The 24,868-nt window shown below is 41.7% G+C and overlaps 1 protein-coding gene across 1 annotated transcript in view; it reads left to right on the forward strand.

The window, feature by feature from the left end:
• The window catches only part of LOC133544544 (microtubule-associated protein 2-like), a 145,108-nt gene that overhangs the window by 64,025 nt on the left and 56,215 nt on the right, over window positions 1-24,868 (forward strand). Inside the window, exon 4 of the mRNA XM_061890001.1 lies at window positions 8,395-8,449. The gene's annotated coding sequence lies outside the window, so the exon portion shown is untranslated. The remainder of the gene's footprint in view (window positions 1-8,394; window positions 8,450-24,868) is intronic.

The following is a 24,868-nucleotide window of genomic DNA, read 5'->3' on the forward strand; positions in this document are numbered from 1 at the left end:
CTGTTGTGGCCCAATACTTTTCTGTTCGTGCATCTCCTCGAGACCTGGCCAACAGCAAAGCTGGTCTACTGAATTGTCTTGCTTTGCTTTGTGCGACCGGAGTGACGTCGTGAGAGGTCGGGGATGGCATGCGGGCCCTTGGCGGGTAGCAGCCGATTGCTGGTGGGTTCTCAGCGCGGGTGACGGTGAATCAAGCGTGACTGTCACTGAGTGAGGCCCGCAGCAGGGAGGGATGTTGTTTTGGTGTCAACATTGCTGCTTTTTGCTGTCAGTCACGAGGATATTTGCATTGTAAAGTTGAATGCAGGTGTTGGAGGCTTGCATATTTTGAAAGGGAAAGACCTTCCATATCAGTTTATTGGCTTTCCGCACATATACACTATATCACCAAAATCATTTGACCACCCATCCAAATAATCAGAATCAGGTGTCCTAATCACTTGGCCCAGCCACAGGTGTATAAAATCAAGCATTTCGGCTTGGAGACTGTTTCTACAAACATTTGTGAAAGAATGGGCCGCTCAGTGATATCCAGCGTGGAACGGTCATAGGATGCCACCTGTGCAACAAATCCAGTCGTGAAATTTCCTCGCTCTTAAATATTCCAAAGTTAACTGTCGGCTTTATTATCAGAAAATGGAAGAGTTTGGGAACAACAGCAACTCAGCCACCAAGTGGTAGGCCACATAAACTGACAGAGAGGGGTCAGCGGATGCTTAAGCGCATAGTGCTAAGACTTTCTGCACAGTCAGTTGCTACAGAGCTCCAAATTTCATGGGACCTTCCAATTAGCCCACGTACAGTACGCAGAGAGCTTCATGGAATGGGTTTCCATGGCCGACCAGCTGAATCTTAGCCATACATCACCAAGTCCAATGCAAAGTGTCGGATGCAGTGGTGTAAAGCACCTCGCCACTGGACTCTAGAGCATTGGAGATGCGTTTTCTGGAGTAATGAATTGCGCTTTTCCATCTGGCAATCTGATGGACCAGTCTGGGTTTGGAGGTTGCCAGGAGAACGGTACATTTTGGACTGCAAGTATGGAATTTGGTGGAGGAGGAATTAAGGTGTGGGGTTGTTCTTCAGGAGTTGGGCTTGGCCCCTCGGTTCCAGTGAAAGGAACTTTGAATGCTCCAGGATACCAAAACATTTTGGACAATTCCATGCTCCCAACCTTGTGGGAACAGTTTGGAGCGGGCCCTTTCTTCTGCCAACTTGACTATGCATCAGTGCACAAAGCAAGGTGCATAAAGACATGGATGACAAAGTCTGGTGTGGATGAACTTGACTGGCCTGCACAGAGTCCTGACCTGAACTCGATAGAACACCTTTAGAATGAACTAGAATTGGGACTGAGAGCCAGGCCTTCTCGACCAACATCAGTGTGTGACCTCACCAATGCGCGTTTGGAAGAATGGTCGAAAATTCCCACAAACACACACTCCACAACCTTGTGGACAGCCTTCCCTGAAGAGTTGAAGGTGTAATAGCTGCAAAATGTGGACCAACATCATATTGAACCCTGTGGGTTAGGAAAGGGATGGCACTTCAAGTTCATTTGTGAGTTAAGGCAGGTGGCCAAATATTTTTGGCAATATAGTGTATATCATTATCACAGGAGGCAGCAATATACTTTATATTGCGTTATAGCTTGTAGTCTATATTGCCTATCCCAAAGGAACAGATTAATTATCTTTTAAAGGGGAACATTATCACAATTTCAGAAGGGTTAAAACCAATACAAATCAGTTCCCAGTGGCTTTTTTTATTTTTCAAAGTTTTTTTCTAAATTTTACCCATCATGGAATATCCCAAAAAAGGCTAAAAGTGCCTGATTTTCCTGTGATTTTCCATTTTCCTGTGACGTCACTGCGTGACGCCAATACAAACAAACATGGCGGATAGAACAGAAAGATATAGCGACATTAGCTCGGATTCAGACTCGGATTTCAGCGGCTTAAGCGATTCAACAGATTACGCATGTATTGAAACGGATGGTTGGAGTGTGGAGGCAGATAGCGAAAACGAAATTGAAGAAGAAACTGAAGCTATTGAGTGAATAGCTATTGAAGCTATTCGTTCAATAGCTATAACTATAGCTATTGAAGCTATTCAGCGATCGCCTTCTAAACAACGATTGCATCTTTTGACCACTGGAGCAACTTAAATATGTCTATTGGTAAGTGTTTGTTTGGCATTAAATGTGGGTGGAGGGAAAGGCTGGATGCAAATATAGCTACAAATGTACATACTGCTAGCCTAAATAGCATGTTAGCATCGATTAGCTGGCAGTCTTGGGTCAATAACATCAACAAAACTCACCCTTGTGATTTTGTTGACTTTATCGTTGGAAATGCATCTGCTTTGAGTGTCGCAGGATATCCACACGTCTCTGTCGTAGCATCGCTATCGTCGGTAAAATGTGCAGAACAAACGAGGAACTTTCGCATCTTTTGACACTGTTGCAACTTGAATTTGTCGATGGGTATGTGTTTGTTTGGCATTAAATGTTTTTGGAGGGAAAGGCTGGATGCAAATATAGCTACAAATGAGGCATAACGATGCAATATGTACATACAGCTAGCCTAAATAGCATGTTAGCCTCGATTGGCATGCCGTGCTAATCGATGCACACTCCACGTGATTCAACTTGAATCCATCCCTGATCGTGTTGTCACACCCTCCAACAACACACCGACGAGGCATGATGTCTCCAAGGTACGGAAAACAGTTGCTAAAACGGAAAATAACAGCTGATTTGACATGGTGCGTGTAATAAGATTGAGAAAATGGCAGAGCGCTTCATGTTGTAACGTCACGGGTGAAAGGTCATTGCTCCGACAGCGAACAATTGAAAGGCGTTTAAATCGCAAAATTCACCCTTTTAGAGTGAACATATGGTCTTCTTTCTGCAACATCATGGTATATATTGACGCTTACATAGGTCTGGTGATAATGTTCCCCTTTAAGACACCGGCAGCTTTTATTTGAATTGCATTGAAACATGAGCTCTCACTCCTGCATCAAGGCAAATGTTGACTGTTTACACAGCAGAGATAGTCACCAAGCCAAAATCCAGAGCAAGAAAAGAGGAAGCGCCTTTGTTTGAATAATTAATGGTTAACGTAAATGCTGAGGCGCAAAGGTGCGTCTGGGCAATTTCACCCTCAACTTAATCTGAAAATCCTCAGGTGTGTGTCAGCCGGTGATGATTGATGGCTTCTAAAGCAGTCTGACGGGTACAACTCTGAGAGAAAGGCGTGATTGGGCGGAGAAAGCGATGCCTAAAACGCGTCTGCCTTTCCAAAGATGCCGTCACATTAATACTGTGCAGTGTTTTTACTAGAATGATTTGATATCATCACACATATGTTTGGTTTTAAATCAGGATTTGGAGCAGTGCACAAATTAAAATATCTGCTCGCAGCACACAGACTGCTTCTGCCTGTTGGCAGGCGAGGTTTATCAAGCTGCTCAGATTCATTTCCTGCGTCTCAGATGATGAAGTCAAATCTGCGGATTAGGTCAGATCCCCACTTTCCGCCCCCCTACGTCTCCTCACGCTGCTTCTCTGGCCCTCGGCTCCTACAGGAGGTCAAAACTGATGTCGAGATGGAGAGCGTTCTTCCTTCCCAGGGACCGGAGAGGAAGTGCGTGTTTGTTTAACCTCGTCGTCGTGCACTTTCAAACCCTCCAGCATGACGAGAAAACTTAAAAGATGTGCTTTGGAGTTACTGCAGAGCTGCCTATGCATGTTATCAGTATCAGACAACAAGTCTTCGGTTTAGAGATTACAAGTTCCTAAAAAAAGATCATTAGTCTGTTATAATGGATTTCATAGCAAGCAAGAGTCAATGACTGTCATTTGGGTGAAGTATTACTTCCTGTTTGACCTCATTTTCTCATTTGCCAAAGATGCATGAGCAGTCCTTTCCCTTTTCTGACAGACATCCTTGCAGGACATCCCTAAGAAAGTCCCTAAAGAACGTGCAAGTGTGTCCTAAGCTTTAAATCATGGGCTGTTTTAAGAACTTTGCAAATATCAAAACAACTCACAAGTGGATTCTGCACAGTTGGCAGGGAGAGTGATCAAGGCTTACAAAATGAGGCTTGTTTTTGTCATTTTAATCCCTGCTGTCCACCAGTGTTTATCTGTGCCTCAGTGTGATCGATAAGCTTTGAAAGTAATCTTTAGACAAGTGACCCGATTGTCCATTTGCTGACAAATCTTTAGAAATTAGCATCACGCCTTCTCTTTAAACATTTTCCAAGTAAGAATATACAGTGGGGCAAAAAAGTATTTAGTTAGCCACCGATTGTGCAAGTTCTCCCACTTAAAATGATGACAGAGGTCTGTAATTTTCATCATAGGTACACTTCAACTGTGAGAGACAGAATGTGAAAAAAAAATCCAGGAATTCACATTGTAGGAATTTTAAAGAATTTATTTGTAAATTATGGTGGAAAATAAGTATTTGGTCAACCATTCAAAGCTCTCACTGATGGAAGGAGGTGTTGGCTCGAAATCTCACGATACATGGCCCCATTCATTCTTTCCTTAATACGGATCAATTGTCCAGTCCCCTTAGCAGGAAAAAAAGGCCCCAAAGCATGATGTTTCCACCCCCATGCTTCACAGTAGGTGTGGTGTTCTTGGGATGCAACTCAGTATTCTTCTTCCTCCAAACACGACGAGTTGAATTTATACCAAAAAGTTCTATTTTGGTTTCATCTGACCACATGACATCCTCCCATGTGCTCTCTGGCAAACTTCAGACGGGCCTGGACATGCACTGTTTTAAGCAGGGAGACACGTCTGGCACTGCAGGATTTGGCTCCCTGTCGGCGTAGTGTGTTACTGATGGTAACCTCTGTTACTTTGGTCCGGGCTCTCTGCAGGTCATTCACCAGGTCCCCCTGTGTGGTTCTGGGATTTTTGCTCACCATTCTCATGATCATTTTGACCCCACAGGATGAGATCTTGCGTGGAGCTCCAGATCGAGGGAGATTATCAGTCGTCTTGTATGTCTTCCATTTTCTGATAATTGCTCCCACAGTTGATTTTTTCACACCAAGCTGCTTGCCTATTGTAGATTTACTCTTCCCAGTCTGGTGCAGTCCCACAATTATTTTCCTGGTGTCCTTCGACAGCTCTTTGGTCTTGGACATAGTGGAGTTTGGAGTCTGACTGTTTGAGGCTATGGAGAGGTGTCTTTTATACAGATAACGAGTTCAAACAAGGGCCATTAATACAGGTAATGAGTGGAAGACAGAAGAGCTTCTTAAAGAAGAAGTTACAAATCTGTGAGAGCCAGAGATCTTCCTTGTTTGAAGTGACCAAATACTTATTTTCCACCATAATTTACAAATAAATTATTTTAAAATTCACACAATGTGAATTATTGTTTTTGTTTTTTTCACATTCTGTCTCTCACAGTTGAAGTGTACCTATGATGGAAATTACAGACCTGTCATTATTTTAAGTGGGAGAACTTGCACAATCAGTGGCTGACTAAATACTTTTTTGCCCCACTGTACATATAGTCGTGGTCAAAAGTTTACCGCTCAATTTTTGAAACAAAAAGTGAGCTGTTTGGCCCCAATACCCAGAAATATGTTTGGAGGAGAAAATCCCAGGAACACCACACCTACCGTCAAGCATGGTGGTGGTAGTATTATGATATTGACCTGCTTTGCTGCTAATGGAACTGGTGCGTTACAGAGAGTAAATGGGACAATGAAAACGGAGGATTACCTCCAAATTCTTCAGGGCAACCTAAAATCATCAGCCCGGAGGTTGGGTCTTGGGTGCGGTTGGGTGTTCCCCAAACAAAAGTGTTAAAGGAATGGCTAAATCAGGCTAGAATTAAGGTTTAAGATTGGCCTTACTAAAGTCCTGACTTAAACGTGTGGACAATGCTGAAGAAACAAGTCAATATCAGAAAACCAACACATTTCGCTGAACTGCACCAATTTTGTCAAGAGGAGTGGTTTAACATTTCAGCCAGTAGCTTGTGGATGGCTACCAAAATCGCCTTATTGCGGTGAAACTTGCCAAGGGACATGTAACCAAATATTAACATTGCTGTATGTATACTTTTGACCCAGCAGATTTGATTACATTTTCAGTAGACCCACAATAAATTCATAAAATAACCAAACTTCATTAATGTTTTTTGTGACAAACAAGTATGTGCTCCAATCACTCTATCATACAAAATAATCGTAGAAATTTTTAGAAACCCAGGACAGCCATGACATTATCTTCTTTACAAGTGTATGTAAACTTTAGACCACAACTGCATGTAATTAGGGTCCTAAATTGTTTAAAACACAACATTTTTGATATAAGTATCAAATAATTATAGTTTAATGTTACTTAAAAGATACAAAGTCTCCAAGGCGGAAGGTTACAAGAAAATATCCAGTAATAATTTAACATTATTCAGTTTACTGTCATGAAAAACGATCATGGCAACGAGGTGTGGCCAAAAAACTACCATCCGCTTCAACTTAAAGGCAGCATACTGGAGTCCCTTCCACAACGTTAATAATACAAGGTTGTTCATACCTACCATTGTTCTCTGTTTGAGTAATTTTACATGATTAAGCCTTCTTTAAAATTCCAACCCACAAAATAATAAAAGTATGTTTGATTTGTGCTGTTTAAGTGCATTTGTGGGTGTTTATTGTGCTGTATTTTTTTTTTTTTTACAGGATTTAAATAAAATTGTATTGTATTCATATCGTATCGGATCAATATCGGTTTGGGCCAATACTCAATACTCTAATGTCCGATGTTACATTGTATCAGAAGTGACGGGACACCCCTGCCGAGAAAGACAAATGCATACCTAATGTTCAACTGACGTTTTTTTGTTAGTCACAATTACAGCAGAAAATAGAAAGAAATAAACAAAGACATACAAATAATGTAAAGTCAAACCTTTATTTTTGTTAGTAGTCTTTTCCAAAAGGACAGAATCGTACAAAAAACTAAAGCATTTTTTTCCCATAGGAAGCAATGAAAATCCCACCCAAAAATATTACCGCAAAGCACATTTTATAGATAACGAATATAGTTTGCAGTGTTTCCTCGAGAAAATGTGTTAGTTAAGGTGGTGACTTACTAATAACATTACTAATGATTCATGTAACTATAGCTGGAAAAATAGTACAATAGCAATAGGAGAGACCATTCATCCCTGAACACCATGGAGTTAATGTAGGCTTTATGATGCAGTTACATTACTATATCAACTATCAGAGACAGAAACTCTTCATTTAACATCGTGTCCTTTTTTGCTGCTTCAACACAGCTCAATCAACACAGAAAAAAGTTAAGTGAAATAACTTAGTTTTTAAGTGTAAGTCAATATTGCTTGTCTTTCTCTCAGACACAGGGCTTTGCTGTCCGTAACACACGGGCACACACACACACACATCACACAGTGAGCTAATGTTAAGCTACTAGCTAATTAGCCTTCACCTCAAGGACTGCGAGCGAGCTGAGCTGCCGCTTGTTTCTAGAACGTCAACGGGCTCATAGTGATGTTACTAGTAATTGACTTGTTATCATTTGGGGAGAGTCCGTTGCCTTACCTGCTTAAAACACCTTTCTCCTCGCTCCACATTACATGCGCTCTGAATACGCACTGCTGATTGGCTGTTACCGCTCTGCGTGTAACCAATCAGATGGTTCTGTGGGTGGGACAATGCTGGGTGCTGGAGTCGGAGACATACTGATAGAGGCAGACACAGAACTAAGCAGAGCAGCTTGTTAAGACATTTTATTTTATTTTTTTTGGTTAAGACTTTAGCCTTAACAACAAAGCGCTGTGGGAAACGCTGGTTTTACATGAAGAAAACAATGTGAAATACATACAAATGACATAAAATGGGTAAAAAAAATATTTCAAATCACTTTTACATTTTATTGAAGAACAATTGTTCTTTCTTGACATCCATAGTGTTTATGACCAATTGTATTTAAGTGCTGGGGTTTCTATCCTAGGACACACAAACACACACATATCTTTAACATAAACTGATGCAATCACACATGCGTGAAACAGCACAGCAGTATACTGTACTGCCATTCACAACTTTATTTGGCCCATGGTTGGTTCTCTACAAGTTGTACATAGAAAAGCAGAGACTGAGCCACTGACATATGGGATTCTTTGTCAATGATATGCAGGCAGGCGGACTAGTTTGGCCGTGTGACAGTATATAAAAACCGGGGCAAACATTTCGATCAAATCCGATCCAATCATGCGAAAAACGGGGCATACAAGAACAATGGTACCACTGTATACATTTTGTTCATTAGATTGCAACTATGCCTGCAGTTTTGCTAACATGCATTCTCTCTTCTTTCCATCCCGCTCTTAGTGCGACCTCAAGCAGACCCTCCAACGCCATCAGTGCTAACAGCTCTTCTAGTTTGGTAAGCACACTTTAATCAACAAAATAAGTTCCCACTGAGTCGAGGAGTTTTTTTTATTAGTGGTTATAATAAGTGAGTTGGTGTCAATGTGGAGCAGGAGTGGCTCAAGAGAGAGAGCAAGTGCCCCGTCCCAGTCACTGTGGTTGTGTAAATGTGAATGAATGTTTTGTAGTGGTCGGAGAATTAGCAGCCATGTTTGCGTCAGTCTACTGCAGGGCAAATATGGCTACAGCTGTAGCTTATCATCATCATGTGTGACTGGAGGCTCTAACTGTAAAACTCTTAAGAGTGTCTAGAAAGATGCTGGATAAATCCATAACATTTTTGCACATACCCTGCTTCTTGGGTCAGTAAGAGAGATGTGTTGATTGATCGGAAACCGATCAGTATTGGATGATTTTTGTGAAAACGTATGTGATCACCATTAAAGGCCTACTGAAACCCACTACTACCCACCACGCAGTCTGATAGTTTATATATCAATGATGAAATATTAACATTGCAACACATGCCAATACGGCCTTTTTAGTTTACTAAATTGCAATTTTAAATTTCCTGGGAGTTTCTTCTTGAAAACGTCGCGTAATGATGACGTGTACGCGTGACGTCACGGGCTGTTAGGAAATATGAGCGCTGCACACACACACAGCTAAAAGTCTTCTGCTTTAACGGCATAATTACACAGTATTTTGGACATCTGTGTTGCTGAATCTTTTGCAATTGGTTCAATTATTATTGGAGAACTCACAGTAGAAAGATGGAGTTGGGAAGCTTTAGCCTTTAGCCACACAAACACACGGTAATTCCTTGTTTAAAATTCCCGGAGGTGAAACTTTACTATGGATCACAGATGTCAAACGAACATGAATGCCGACCGAATGTCAACAAGCAGGTTTCGGTGAGAAATTTGTGGTAAAAAGTCGCTTCTTACCGGAGATCAGCTGAGCTTGTGCCGTCCATAAAGCTGCCGTCGACTTCCCTGAGACATTGGCGTCAAGACACCCGTGGACACACACCTCCGACTATCAGGTACTGTTAAACTCACTAAAACACTAGCAACACAATAGAAAGATTAGGGATTTCCCAGAATTATCCTAGTAAATGTGTCTAAAAACATCTGAATCCATCCCAATGCAATCACGTTTTTTTTTTTAACTTAATTTTTATTATTATTATTTTTTTTTCTAGTCCATCGCTATCAATATCCTCAAACACGAATCTCTCATCCTCGCTCAAATTAATGGGGAAATTGTCGTTTTCTCTGTCCGAATAGCTCTTTTTGTTGGAGGCTCCCATTAAAAACAATGTGAAGATGTGAGGAGCCATCAACGGGTGATGTCATCGTCTGCAACTTCCGGTAAAGGCAGGGCTTTTCTGTTAGCGACCGAAAGTTGCAAACTTTATTATGGATGTTCTCTACTAAATCCATCCATTTCTACCGCTTATTCCCTTTTGGGGACGCGGGGGGCGCTGGCGCCTATCTCATCTACAATCGGGCGGAAGGCGGGGTACACCCTGGACAAGTCGCCACCTCATCGCAGGGCCAACACAGATAGACAGACAACATTCACACTCACATTCACACACTAGGGCCAATTTAGTGTTCCCAATCAACCTATCCCCAGGTGCATGTCTTTGGAAGTGGGAGGAAGCCGGAGTACCCGGAGGGAACCCACGCATTCACGGGGAGAACATGCAAACTCCACACAGAAAGATCCCGAGCCTGGATTTGAACCCAGGACTGTAGGACCTTCGTATTGTGAGGCGGACGCGCTAACTCCTCTGCCACCGTGAAGCTCTCTACTAAATCCTTTCAGCAAAAATATGGCAATATCGCGAAATGATCAAGTATGACACATAGAATGGACCTGCTATCCCCGTTTAAATAAGAAAATCTCATTTCAGAAGGCCGTTAATGCCTTTCAATGACAATCACAAATCCTCTCTGGCTGACACTGTATTTGTTTTAGTCCCAAGCTCATACTTGCCAACCCTCCCGAATTACAGTGCCTCTCCCGAAAATCTCCTGGGACAACCATTCTCCCGAATGTGTCCCAATTTCCAGAGTGAGGACAGCCATTTTAAATGTCTCCGTTATCCGTAGGTTTATCATAACCCATAAAGTAGGCAGGCACGGAGCTTTCTCAGCCTGTGTTTATTCCAGCCAGCACAGTAATACACTGACACACAATATCCGAATCCTATCATGCATTGCTTCAAAACCACGGCAAGTAGTAATGTCCAAAAAAAGATAGTGACAGAGAATAAAACCAGGATGGACAATTCAACCCTAAACTCACTCCGTTCCTGCAAATTAAATGTCACAAATGCTGCCCATACCTATGCTCCTTCAAAGGCTGTGCTACTGGCTGCAAAGCATTGCACTTTCAAATACAACAATGAGTAGAGAGGTTTTTTTGTTTTGTGTGTGTGTATATGTCTAAATATATATATATATATATACATATATATATATATATATATATATATATATATACATATATATATATATATATATATATATATATATATATATATATGAAATACTTGAATTTCAGTGAATTCTCGGTATTCGGAGGTCTCAAGGTTGGCAAGTATGCCCAAGCTTCTAGCAGCTAATTGTGTCGCCATACACAGTGTGGAGCCGCTCCCTAAGATTAATAATACCATAATTTCCAGAGTGTAAGCCGCACCGGCCTGTAAAGTTAAAGTACCACTGATAGTCACACACACACACACTAGATGTGGTAAAATGATCCTCTGCATTTTACTCATCCCCTTGTTCCACCCCCCGGGAGGTGAGGTGAGCAGTGAGCAGCAGCGGTGGCCACGCTGTGGAATCATTTTCGTAATTTAAACCCTAATTTCCAACCCTAGATACTGAGTGCCAAAATCGCACCCACTAAATTTTAGAGGAAAAAAATATGTTTTCGTATATTAGCCGCACCGGACTATAAGCCAGTATATAAAAAATATTTTGTAAATGTTTATTTATATACCTTAATTGTTTCTGTAACAAAACAGAAAAGTAATCAATGCATGTTTTAATCCTTTATTAAATGAATACGGTTTTCTCAGTTTTCGATAAGGTTCGAGATGTTTATCAGGATTTGTCTTCTTTTTACTTGGTAAACACTTTGACTTTGATCAGTTTCTTAAAGTGCAGGGTTTTCCGCAGCGCTTTGTTGTTAAGGCGGCCGCCTTAAAAAAAAAAAAAAATATTTTTGTCCTGTCCAGCTTTCCAAGCAAATCATATAATTGATGTAGATGCCCGTATCAGTTGTTCAGATTTACTTTACAAAAGAGAAGTGTAGGATACTTCTCCTGTTGCCTTATTTGTATTTGACTTTATTTGATATGTTTATACTATCATTTGGTGCTAATCTAAAGTCTTAACAAGCTGCTCGGCTTCGTACTGCCTCTGCCTTTGTCAGTGCGTCTCTTCTGCAGCACCCAGCATTGTCTCACCCACAGAACCATCCTAGTATCTCAGGTAACTAGGACTGTTTTCTGTTTTGTTTTTACTTTATGTAAAAAATATTGAGATATATATCGTATGTTGCCATTCAGCATATGGAGCTGAAAACTCAACCAAAAATTGTAGGCTTCTTCAAGCGACGAAGCCGGCCTACTTCACCACAGTCCGTTCCCTGTCCGACCGCCTGTCCCGGGCGACACCCCCTTCTTCCCCCTGTAGAGACACCACCTTAACTAACAAATTTTCTGGGGGAAGCACTGATGTGGATCATTTTAGTTTGATTCCTTATCTTATTCCATAATTTAGCCATTAGCAAAAAAAATCCACAGATTAACCCAGCTCTTTACAAGCCGCTTGAGAAAAAAGTTGCGTTTATAGGTCGAAAATACGGTAACCACCTCCATGACGGCAAATAAACTGCATTTATTAGTACCTTAAGTATCATTATCTAGTCGGAATGTCACCGGAGGACGAGGTTGAACATGTTACACACAGAGAGCAAGCCAGGAGCAAGAATGCTAATAGGTAAGCTAACAGCTAAACTAGCTTCAAACATCTATACATCCATCAAGCCATTTTCTTACCGCTTGTCTCTCTCGGTACGCCAAGAAATAAGTGCTTAGTAAAGTTTAAGGAGTGCATATGAGACCAAGTCGCAGCAGAAAGTAAGCAAATATTAACAGGAACCACGCCAAAATCACATAGAAAGCATAAACCAAAAGAGAAATATTAAAAATTATTTTATTTTATTACTTCATTTTGGAACATCTCATGGTTAAGCCACCTGTTGGCAAGTGAGGCACTGCCTCACTTGCCTCCCCTGACAGCACGTCAGGTCTCCACACCCACACTGCTTGGTACCTCCTCTGAGCTGCTGTGACTTAAATTACCATAGTAACTAATATATCATGCAAAACAGCAGATTCCAACCATTGAAATACTTTTTATAGTTCAGGACTACGTAAATTTGAAAACATCACTGCGCATCATAATGACGGCTACACTTTTCATTTTAAAGATTTAAAATAATTATTTGGGAATGTCCGGCGGGCCAGACTGAAAAGCCTAACAGGCCGCATGTGGCCCCCAGACCTTAATTTGCCACGGTCTGACGTATAGGGATCTATTCCATTGCATAGTTCGATTTTTTTTTTCCCCTTGTATCTGCTTTTTGCATGAGGATTTAAGCCTCTTTTGTAGTCGGATAGTTTGCCCGCTTGATTGACCACCACTGGTTTTCACAGTTAAAGGGGAACATTATCACAATTTCTGAATGGTTAAAACCAATAAAAATCAGTTCCCAGTGGCTTATTTTATTTTTCGAAGTTTTTCTCAAAATTTTACCCATCACGCAATAACCCGAAAAACGGCTTCAAAGTGCCTGATTTACGCAATATCCCGAAAAACGGCTTCAAAGTGCCTGATTTACACCATCGCTATATCCACCCGTCTATTGTCATGTGACGTCACTGCGTTAAGCCACCAGAAACAAACATGGCGGATAGCACAGAAAGGTATAGCATAGTAGCTTGGATTCAGACTCGGATTTCAGCGCCGTAAGCGATTCAACAATCCAATCCAATCCACTTTATTTATATAGCACATTTAAACAACAATAACGTTTCCAAAGTGCTGCACAGCCATGTTAAAACCAATATTAAAAAAACAATATTATGCTCCACCAATGACTGAATAAAAACAAAAATTAAATAAATATAAAACCAATATAAAAAAAAAACGATATCAAAACAAATATGATTTAAAAACAATTTTAAAGGGTAAAATAAATTAAAACAGTAAAATAGAAATCGAAGTGTATAAAAAAACACATAGGACAACAGAGGACCACACAACTCACGTAGTGTTAAAAGCTAAAGAATAAAAGTGGGTCTTAAGACAAGACTTAAAACACTCCACTGTGGAAGCAGTTTGAACCGATTACGCATGTATTGAAACGGATGGTTAGAGTGTGAATGTGAGTGTGAATGTTGTCTGTCTATCTGTGTTGGCCCTGCGATGAGGTGGCGACTTGTCCAGGGTGTACCCCGCCTTCCGCCCGATTGTAGCTGAGATAGGCGCCAGCGCCCCCCGCGACCCCTAAAAGGGAATAAGCGGTAGAAAATGGATGGATGGTTAGAGTGTGGAGGCAGGTACAAAAAACGAAATTAAAGAAGAAACAGAAGCTTTTAAGCCATATCAAGACAGACAGCGGCACGGGAGGAAACGCGGACGAATTTGGCGATCGCCTTCTAACCAACGATTGGTATGTGTTTGTTTGGCATTAAATGTGGGTGGAGGGAAGGGCTGGATGCAAATATAGCTACAAATGAAGCATAATGATACAATATGTACATACAGCTAGCCAAATAGCATATTAGCATCGATTAGCTTTCAGTCATGCCGTGACCAAATATGTCTGATTAGCACACTCCACATAAGTCAATAACATCAACAAAAATCACCTTTGTGATTTCGTTGACTTTATTGTTGGAAATGCATCTGCTTTGAGTGTCGCAGGATATCCACACATTCTTGCCATCTCAGTCGTAGCATAGCTGTCGTCGGTAAAGTGTGCAGAACAAACGAGTGACTTTCGCATCTTTTGACCACTGTTGCAACTTGAATCCGTCCCTGATCGTGTTGTTACACCCTCCGACAACACAACGACGAGGCATGATGTCTCCAAGGTACCGGAAAACAGTCGAAAAAACGGAAAATAACAGATCTGATTTGACTCGGTGTGTGTAATGTGTTTGAGAAAATGGCGGGTTGCTTCACGATGTGACGTCACGGGTGAAAGGTCATCGCTCCGACAGGCGAACAATTGAAAGGCGTTTAAATCGCCAAATTCTCTCTTTTAGAGTCCGGAAATCGGTTAAAAAAACATATGGTCTTTTTTTCTGCAACATCAAGGTATATATTGACGCTTACATAGGTCTGGTGATAATGTTCCCCTTTAATGGTCGGTATTGGTATGGAGCGATCTCATTCATGGATGATAAAATCTTCATGGGAACACCCCCAGTCAGTACTTATACATGTTGTCATGGAAATGCACCCGTCATGTTTCTGTAAAAGACCAAGAAGCATTTACACAGGTCTGCAGGGCTCATAAACATCAGTACGGGCTCTCCTGGGAATCTGTCCCATTGAAGTTATTTTGGTCAGAACCAAGGTCTGCAAGGGGGGGAAGTCTGGCACGCTGCCACACAGTGTACGTTGCACTGCTTGGACTCATGACATTTCACACTCACTTTTCCCATGACTAACATCTAAGTAGCTACCAGATGATTAGTCCTGCCATTCGTGGCGACAGGAAGGAAGAGGGGGTCATGGATAGGGAACATAAGCATATTTATGACCAGCACAAAGTGGTCCTTGCCTTCAACCTAATATAATTGTTTTAGCTGAACAACAGGAAAGTGCATGTGCACGTGTGAGTGACTATATTTTTAGCCATGCTTCAAGAAAATTATTTGTTTTTTGTCTATAAATAGCATGCCAACAATGTGTTTTCTCCCGGCCTGACAGTGGCTGGGTTTGGCATGGCAGATGCATTTTGAGGGCATCAATTAAAGGGCGTGTGTTGGTGAAGGCGTCGGTGATGCAAGCAGTTAGTATCAGTCATTGTGTAACAAGATGGCTGTGGAAAGAAAGCAGTTGTGTTGGAAACAGTAGATGACATCAAAGCGGTAAAAAAATTTTTTTATGAAGCTGGGATGCACAAAGCATTTTTTAAAGCCGATATAGATACTTTCCTGCTTCTTAGGGCCAATACCAATAACTTAAGTCTTTTTTTTTTTTTAAAGGCCTACTGAAATTAGATTTTGTTATTTAAACGGGGATAGCAGGTCCATTCTATGTGTCATACTTGATCATTTCGCGATATTGCCATATTTTTGCTGAAAGGATTTAGTAGAGAACATCGACGATAAACTTCGCAACTTTTGGTCGCTAATAAAAAAAAGCCTTGCCTGTACCGGAAGTAGCAGACGATGTGCGCGTGATGTCACAGGTTGTGGAGCTCCTCACATCCTCTCATTGTTTACAATCATGGCCACCAGCAGCAAGAGCGATTCGGACCGAGAAAGCGACAATTTCCCCATTAATTTGAGTGAAGATGAAAGATTTGTGGATGAGGATAATTAGAGTGAAGGACTAGAAGAAGAAAAAAGACAGGGCAGTGGGAGCGATTCAGATATTATTAGATACATTTACTAGGATAATTCTGGAAAATCCCTTATCTGCTTATTGTCTTACTAGTGTTTTAGTGAGATTATAATGTCGTACGGGTGTAGTGACCGCAAGTGTCTCTGAGGGAAGCCACGCAACTGCCTCTTTTGACAAGTGCACGAGGAACGACGCAAGCTCCGCTCATGTCTACGGTAAGAGCTGACTTATTACCACAATCTTCTCACTGCCAGTTGACATGTGGTTGGGAACCATTTTCGCTTGGCCGCTCTGTTCCATAGTAAAGCTTCACCTTCGGGAATGTAAACAAGGAAACACCGGCTGTGTTTGTGTTGCTAAAGGCAGCTGCAATACACCGCTTCCCACCTACATCTTTCTTCTTTGACGTCTCAATTATTAATTGAACAAATTGAAAAAGATTCAGCAACACAGATGTCCAGAATACTGTGTAATTATGCGATTAAAGCAGACTATTTATAGCTGGGATCGGGCTGGAAAAAAATGTCCGCTACAATCCGAGACGTCACGCACACACGTCATCTTACTGACGTTTTCAACAGGATACTTCGCGCGAAATTTAAAATTGCAATTTAGTAAACTAAAAAGGCCGTATTGGCATGTGTTGCAATGTTAACATTTCATCATTGATGTGTAAACTATCAGACTGCGTGGTCGGTAGTAGTGGGTTTCAGTAGGCCTTTAAGTTTAGATTTACTGCAATTTATGCAATCCAATAAAATGCTATTTATTTTTATAGCAGAAATTGAAAAACAACAACAGTGTCACAAAGTGCTGCACAGTAGTTAAAATACACATTTAGAAGCAGGGTAAAACTAAGGACAGTCAAGTGTAAGAAACACTTAAAGGAGCCATAAGTAATAATTTCATGTCAACTCATCATTAAATAGCCCTGATATGTCAAAAGGCATTAATAAATAATGTTATTTTCAAATACCTTGTATAACTGATAACCATAGTTCAGCCGGGATATGCTCATAATATATCCAGTCGTGGTCAAAAGTTGTAAAGAACACAATGTCATGGCTGTCTTGAGTTGCCAATAATTTCTACAACTCTTATTTCTTTGTGATAGAGTTATTGGACATACTTGTTGGTCACAAAAACATTCATGAAGTTTTGTTCTTTTATGATTTTATTATGTGTCTATTGGAAATGTGACCAAATCTGCTGGGTCAAAAGTATAAATACAGCAATGTTAATATTTGGTTTCATGTCCCTTGGCAAGTTTCACTGCAATGAGGCGCTTTTGGTAGCCATCCACAATCTTCTGGCAAGCTTCTGGTTGAATTTTTGACCAACTCTCTTGTTTTTTGTTTCATCTGACCACAGAACTTTCCTCCAGAAGGTCTAATCTTTGTCCATGTAATGTCAGATGAAACAAATATCGAGCTGATTGGCCACAATACCCAGCAATATGTTTGGAGGAGAAAAGGTTAGGCCTTTAATCCTACGAACACCATATCTACCGTCAAGCATAGTGGTGGTAGTATTATGCTCTGCGCCTGTTTTGCTGACAATGGAACTGGTGCTTTACAGAGAGTAAATGAGACAAATAAAAAGGATGATAACCTCCAAATTCTTTAGGACAACCTAAAATCTTTAGCCCAGAGGTTGGGTTTTGGGCACGGTTGGGTGTTCCTACAGGACAATGACCCCCAAACACATGTCAAAAGTGGTAAAGGAATGGCTAAGTCAGGCTAGAATTAAGGTTTTAGAATGGCCTTCCCAAAGTCCTGACTTAAACGTGTTGACAATGCTGAAGAAACAAGTCCATGTCAGAAAACCAACAAATTTAGCTTGACTACACCAATGCTGTCAAGACGAGTGGTCAAATATTCAACAAAAAGCTTGCCAGAAAATTGTGGATGGCTACAAAAAGCGCCTTATTGCAGTGAAACTTGCCAAGGGACATGTAACCAAATATTAACATTGCTGTATGTATACTTTTGACCCAGCAGATTTGGTCACATTTTCAGTAGACCCATAATAAATTCAAAAAAGAACCAAACTTCATGAATTTTTTTTGTGACCAACAAGTATGTGCTCCAATAACTCCATCACAAAAAATAAGAGTTTTCGAAATTATTGGAAACTCAAGACAGCCACGACATTATGTTCTTTACAAGTGTATGTAAACTTTTTACCACAACTGGATATATTATGAGCAGTGGGGCAAAAAAGTATTTAGTCAGCCACCGATTGTGCAAGTTCTCCCACTTAAAATGATGACAGAGGTCTGTAATTTTCATCATAGGTACACTTCAACTGTGAGAGACAGAATGTGAAAAAGAAATCCAGGAATTCACATTGTAGGAATTTAATTGTACATTATGGTGGAAAATAAGTATTTGGTCAACCATTCAAAGCTCTCACTGATGGAAGGAGGTTTTGGCTCAAAATCTCACGATACATGGCCCTATTCATTCTTTCCTTAACACGGATCAATCGTCCTGTCCCCTTAGCAGAAAAACAGCCCCAAAGCATGATGTTTCCACCCCCATGCTTCACAGTAGTTATGGTGTTCTTGGGATGCAACTCAGTATTCTTCTTCCTCCAAACACGACGAGTTGAGTTTATACCAAAATGGATACATGGATGATACAGCAGAGGATTGGGAGAATGTCATGTGGTCAGATGAAACCAAAATAGGACTTTTCGTATAAACTCAACTCTTCGTGTTTGGAGGAAGAAGAATACTGAGTTGTATCCCAAGAACACCACACCTACTGTGAAGCATTGGGGTGGAAACATCATGCTTTGGGGCTGTTTTTCTGCTAAGGGGACAGGACGATTGATCCGTGTTAAGTAAAGAATGAATGGGGCCATGTATCGTGAGATTATGAGCCAAAACCTCCTTCCATGGTTGACCAAATACTTATTTTCCGCCATAATTTACAAATAAATTATTTAAAATTCCTACAATGTGAATTCCTGGATTTTTTTTTCACATTCTGTGTTTCACAGTTGACGTGTACCTATGATGACAATGACAGACCTCTGTCTTCATTTTAAGTGGGAGAACTTGCACAATCGGTGGCTGACTAGTTTTTTGCCCCACTGTCTGTGTGTGTGTATGTGTGTATACATATATATATATATATATATATATATATATATATATTTTTTTTTTTTTTTTTTTTTTTTTTTAATCTGATGATCTTATACATACATATAATTATCTGTCCAATATTTATTGTGCACCCCTATGAAGTAAGCAGCACTAGCTGTTTAAGATTGATTGAAAATCTTGTTCTCTTAAACTCTATCAACATGTGTTTTAACTCCAGTACATTTTCACATAACATTCAAAAGATAGCGAATACCACACCAGCAATGCATCACCAGCAGCCTCAAGATTCAGCCGGCGATCCATCTATCTTGATGGATTGGAATAGATTGGCTCCCATTTGTTTCCACAAAGAGGCCTGGAGGCTCCACTGACCTATTTTAGTATCCATAACATGGTCAAGACCACTCTCTGTCGCCAGCATCCTCTCCTGACTACCACAGCCCCTCCCTCCTTGAGGGCGGACATCGCCATGGTAACAGTGACATCAGTGTGGGTGAGGCCCAGGACTGCCAGGATTGAGCTGCAGGCAGAATCAATCAGCGCAGGGACTCTGAGACACCAGACAGTTGTATTTTACGAATGTTATCTCGTTAAAAACCTTCTAGAAATGTTAGCAAAAATGCAAATATGTCAATTACGCACAATTACTGTCTCTCCCTACCCATCTCAGTACCTACAACGCACACTACAATCCCAGTTAATGTTAATCTTTGTCCTCTTGAACTGGTGGAGTATACCTGGAAATGGGTATTTGCTACTTGGAAAAATAATGGCTCTAATTCCAAAGTTAACGGTAGTAACCAGGCTAAAGAACTATGTAAATATTGGTGCTAAATCAATATTACTATTGGAGATGTGCCAATCGATCGGCCATTGATTAGCATCGGCCAATTTTTTTTTTTTTTTAAGTATATGATCGCCATCCATCTCCAACCGCTTATCCGGAATCAGGTCGCGGGGACAACAGCTCCAGCAGAGACCCCCAGACTTCCCTCTCCAGAGCAACATTAGCAACTTCCTCCAGGGGGATCCCGAAGCATTCCCAGGCCAGATGTAACCCCCCCATCTGGTCCTTGGCCGCGGGGTCTCTTCCCAGTGGGACGTGCAACGAGGACCTCCCTAGGGAGACGCTCGTGAGGCATCTGCACGAGATGCCCGAACCACCTATGCTGGTTCCTTTCCAAGCAAAGGAACAGCGGCTCTACTCCGAGTCTCTCTCGGGTGACTGAACTTCTCACCCTATCTCTAAGGGAGATGCCAAACACCCTTCTGTGAAAACTCATTTCAGCCGCTTGTATCCGCGATCTTACTCTTTCGGTCATGACCCACATATCATGACCATAGGTGAGAGTAGGAATGTAGATAGCTCAGAAGACCGAGAGCTTTGCCTTCTGACTCAGCTCTCGTTTCGTCACAACAGTGTGGCAGAGAGACTGCAATACTTTCCCAGCTGCTCTGATTCTCCGGCTGATTTCCTTCTCCATCTTTCCTTCACTCGTGAACAAGACCCCAAGATACTTAAACTCCTCCACCTGGGACAGAGTCTCGTTCTCTACCTGGACTGCACAAACCATTGGTTTCCTGCTGAGAACCATGGCCTCAGAATTGGAGATGCTGATCCTCATTCCAGCCGCTGAACACTCGGCTGCGAACCGATCCAGTGAGAGCTGAAGGTCACGAACCGAAGGTGCCATCAGGACCACATGATCTGCAAAAAGCAGTGACACAACCTTTAGTCCCCCGACACGTATACCCTCTCCGCCATGGTCACGACTCTTTGAGTGTATGTGATCGCTATTGCGGATTAATGTCTATTATTGCCGTTCACAAAAACTGATCCTCTTTGGCTGACGCTGGACTCAATTGTAGTCACCGGCTGATAAGCGGCTAGCAGCTAATTGTGTGTCTCCATTAGGGATGGGTACCGAATCCGGTACTTTTATGGCATCGACAGGATCCTCCTGCCAGTCCTACCAAGCACCAATTCACGTAAGACCCCACGGTGCCTTGGTTGCGTGTGACGTCATGCCCGGTTGCTGACTCTGCATTTTGTAGTCACCCTAGCAGTACTGAGTGCGGACTCAGCCAAACTATCTCTAGGTAATGTTGCAATTTTAAATGCCAACAGAGAAATTTAGTTTGCCCAGTCCTATTGGGAGTGCTCAAAGAGTATGCGGTATTTAACCGCCTGATGGTGGTGGTCCATTCCCTGTATGATCGATGTCAGAGCTTGGTCCGCATTGCCGGCATTATATCGGACTAGGTTGTACACCGCCAGGGCTGCCCTTTGTCACCGGTTCTGTTCATAACTTTTATGGACCAAATTTCTAGGCGCAGTCAGTGCATTGAGGGTTATCGGGTTTGATGGCTGCGGGATTAGGTCTCTGCTTTTTGCAGATGATGCGGCCCTGCTGACTTCATCTGGCCAGGATATTCAGCTTTCACTGGACCGGTTTGCAGCCCAGTTTGAAGCGAATGGGATGAGAATCGGCACCTTTAAGTACGAGTCAATGTTTCTCATGATCCAAGTGGAGGAGTTTAAATATCTCTGAGTCTTGTTCACTTTTATGGACCAAATTTCTAGGCACAGTCAGGGCATTAATGGGTATCGTGTTTGATGGCTGCGGGATTAGGCCACTGCTTTTTGCAGATGATGCGAGCCTGCTGACTTCATCTGACCAGGTTCTTCAGCTTTCACTGGACCGGTTTGAAGCGGATGTGATGAAAATCAGCACCTTCGAGTAGGAGTCCATGGTTCTCTTGGCTCAAGTGGAGGAGTTCAAATACCTCTGAGTCTTGTTCACTTTTATGGACCAAATTTCTAGGAACAGTCAGGGCATTGAGGGTACCGGGTTTGATGGCTGCGGGATTAGGTCTTTGCTTTTTGCAGATGATGCGGCCCTGCTGGCTTCATCTGGCCAGGATCTTCAGCTTCATCAAGTTTGAAGCGTATGGGATGAGAATCAGCACCTTCAAGTACGAGTCCATGGTTCTCTTGGCCCAAGTGGAGGAGTTCAAATACCTCTGAGTCTTGTTCACGAGTGAGGGAAGAATGGAACAGGAGATCGACAGGCGGTCTGCAGTTATGCGGACCCTGTATCGATTTGTTGTGGTGAAGAAGAGCTGATCCGGAAGGCAAAGCTCTCAATTTACCGGTCAATTGACGTATCTGTCCTCACCTATGAACAAGATCACGTGTACAAGTGGCCGAAATGAGTTTCCTCCACGGGTGGTGGGGCGCTCCTTTAGAAATGGGGTGAGAAACTCTGTCATTCGGGAAGAGCTCAAAGTAAAGCCGCTTCTCTTCCACATAGAGAGGAGGCATATGGGGAGGTGTTTTAGGGCACGCCCGACCGGTAGGAGGCAACAAGGAAGACCCAGGACACGTTGGTGGGAACTATGTCTCCCAGTTGGCTGGGAAGATGGAAGTCTTGGCTTCTCTGCTTGGGCTATTCATTAATTTTCGGGAAAAAACTGGAACAAACCCAAATGTAATTTTCTGTCTGGATATTGTATCTTGGAACGGGTTCTAACCTGGAACCAACCCACAGACCAGACTCACCTGTTGTACAGCAAATCTGATCTGGCTAAATAAACACACAGTCCACCCATACTGTGTGACTAAGCTGCCAAAAAGGACAGGTTAAGAAAAAAAAGCTTAGTAAATACTGGGTTGGATCTAGGAAACTACTCTAATAAGTCAATCCCATTCTCGATTGTTTTGGAAGCCCAATTGATTTCATCTATGGCCTGATGATCCTGATGATTCCAACCCGCACCAAGCCAGCGTGGAAGATGTAGGCTAATAACCAGCATGAAAAGTACGCCAAATGGCAGAAACATGCTGAGGCTTTCGTCCAGCAGTGGACTGACAACGGCTGATGATGATGATGGCCTGATGATTAAATGGTAAAAAAATGTATTTTCTCTTTCATTTCAGCACCTCATCGCATATTTTCAGTGCACATATACAGCCATCATTATGGTAATTAATCTATACTAGAAGTGTCAAACGTACGGCCCGCGGGCCAGATCAGGGCAACGAACAGGTTTCATCCGGCCCGCGGGATGAATTTACGAAGTATAAAAATGAGCCAAAATTTTCGGAATGAAAATATCCGCTGTTCTAAATGTGTCCACTCGATGTCGCAATAGCAATTATTTGTATCTTTGTAAATTATGCTACATGAGTTAAACAAAAAAAAAAACACATAATTTTAGTGCACCAGTTGCGGAAAATGAGCAAACTGCATAGAAAACATCCTATAATTTTTTATTTTGATATTTTTTTTCATCCTAATAGATTGAAAATGAACACCAATGAGTAGACTGATGAACATTATCACATAATTTATTCAGAAAGTATAAATAACGACAAATAAAGATAGAATACTATTAACAGCAACATGTAAGGGTAAAAAAAAAACAGGATTTGTACGTTTTTCAGAATATACTTGTTCTATTTTTAAACAAATAAAACAGACTGTGAAGTGAATTATATTTATACAGCGATTTTTCTCTAGTTACTCAAAGCGCTTTACATGGTAAAATGTCACGTTTGAAACGCATTGTGATGCGCGTTGTGTCACCCCGGGATGCACCAGGACCAAGACAGGCAGGAATTGCAAGTAAGAGCTGGTTTTAATATATAAAAATAAAATAACACTGGTACAAAAGGAAGGGAAGCTAACGCTAAACGCAGCAGTGAGTCCAGAGTCCAAAATTGACGTGCCGAGCGCACGCGAAGCTAAGGCGTAACTTAGCACGAAGCAGAGAAACCAACGTGAGAGTTGCATGAAGCAAACAAATAACCAAGAAGGAACTGAGGTCAAAGGCAGGCTTAAATACTCCAGTAACAATCAAAGCACAGGTGCGTGACAAAAGCAGAGCAGGTGGAACAAATAAAAAACCGTGGTAACCGAACAAACAAGGAAGTGCACAAACTGGTGATCGGAAGAGTCCAAAATTAATCAGAAAACACACAAAAAGGACTCAAGAACAAAAACTATGTATGATCCGGGAGGCGGATCATGACAGTAAAACCCAATATCTGAGTTACATTTAAACCAGAGTGGGTGGCACTGGAAGCAGGTGGGAAATGTCTCTTGCCCACGGACACAACGGCAGTGACTAGGATGGCGGAACCGGGGATCGAACCTGGAACCCTCAAGTTGCAGGCACGGCCACTCTACCAACCGAGCTATACTGCCCCTGACTAACAGAAGTTGTCTTTATTTTTAAGTTATCGTCCCGTTATTTTACCAGTCCGCCCCACTTGGGAGGAGATTTTTCTCCATGTGGGCCCCCATCTAAAATGAGTTTGACAGCCCTGATCTATACAGAGTGAGTCAGCCTCTATTTGCCGCTATTCACAAATTGGCTCGCTTGTTCGAACCCAGTGACCTTCCCTCCATTACATTACATCCATCAATAAAACATAGTCAGCCTTTCTGCATGCTGCTGCTCTCAGCTCTTTAGTTTTTTTGTGAAAAGAAAACCTCTGCAGTAAATATCTCCAGTAGACTCTGTAAAGAAACACATTTAACAGTTACTAACCCCGTTTCCATATGAGTTGGGAAATTGTGTTAGATGTAAATATAAACGGAATACAATGATTTGCAAATCATTTTCAACCTATATTCAGTTGAATGTACTACAA

The sequence above is a fragment of the Nerophis ophidion genome, linkage group LG27 (assembly GCF_033978795.1).
Source record: "Nerophis ophidion isolate RoL-2023_Sa linkage group LG27, RoL_Noph_v1.0, whole genome shotgun sequence".
Taxonomy (NCBI): Eukaryota; Metazoa; Chordata; class Actinopteri; order Syngnathiformes; family Syngnathidae; genus Nerophis; species Nerophis ophidion.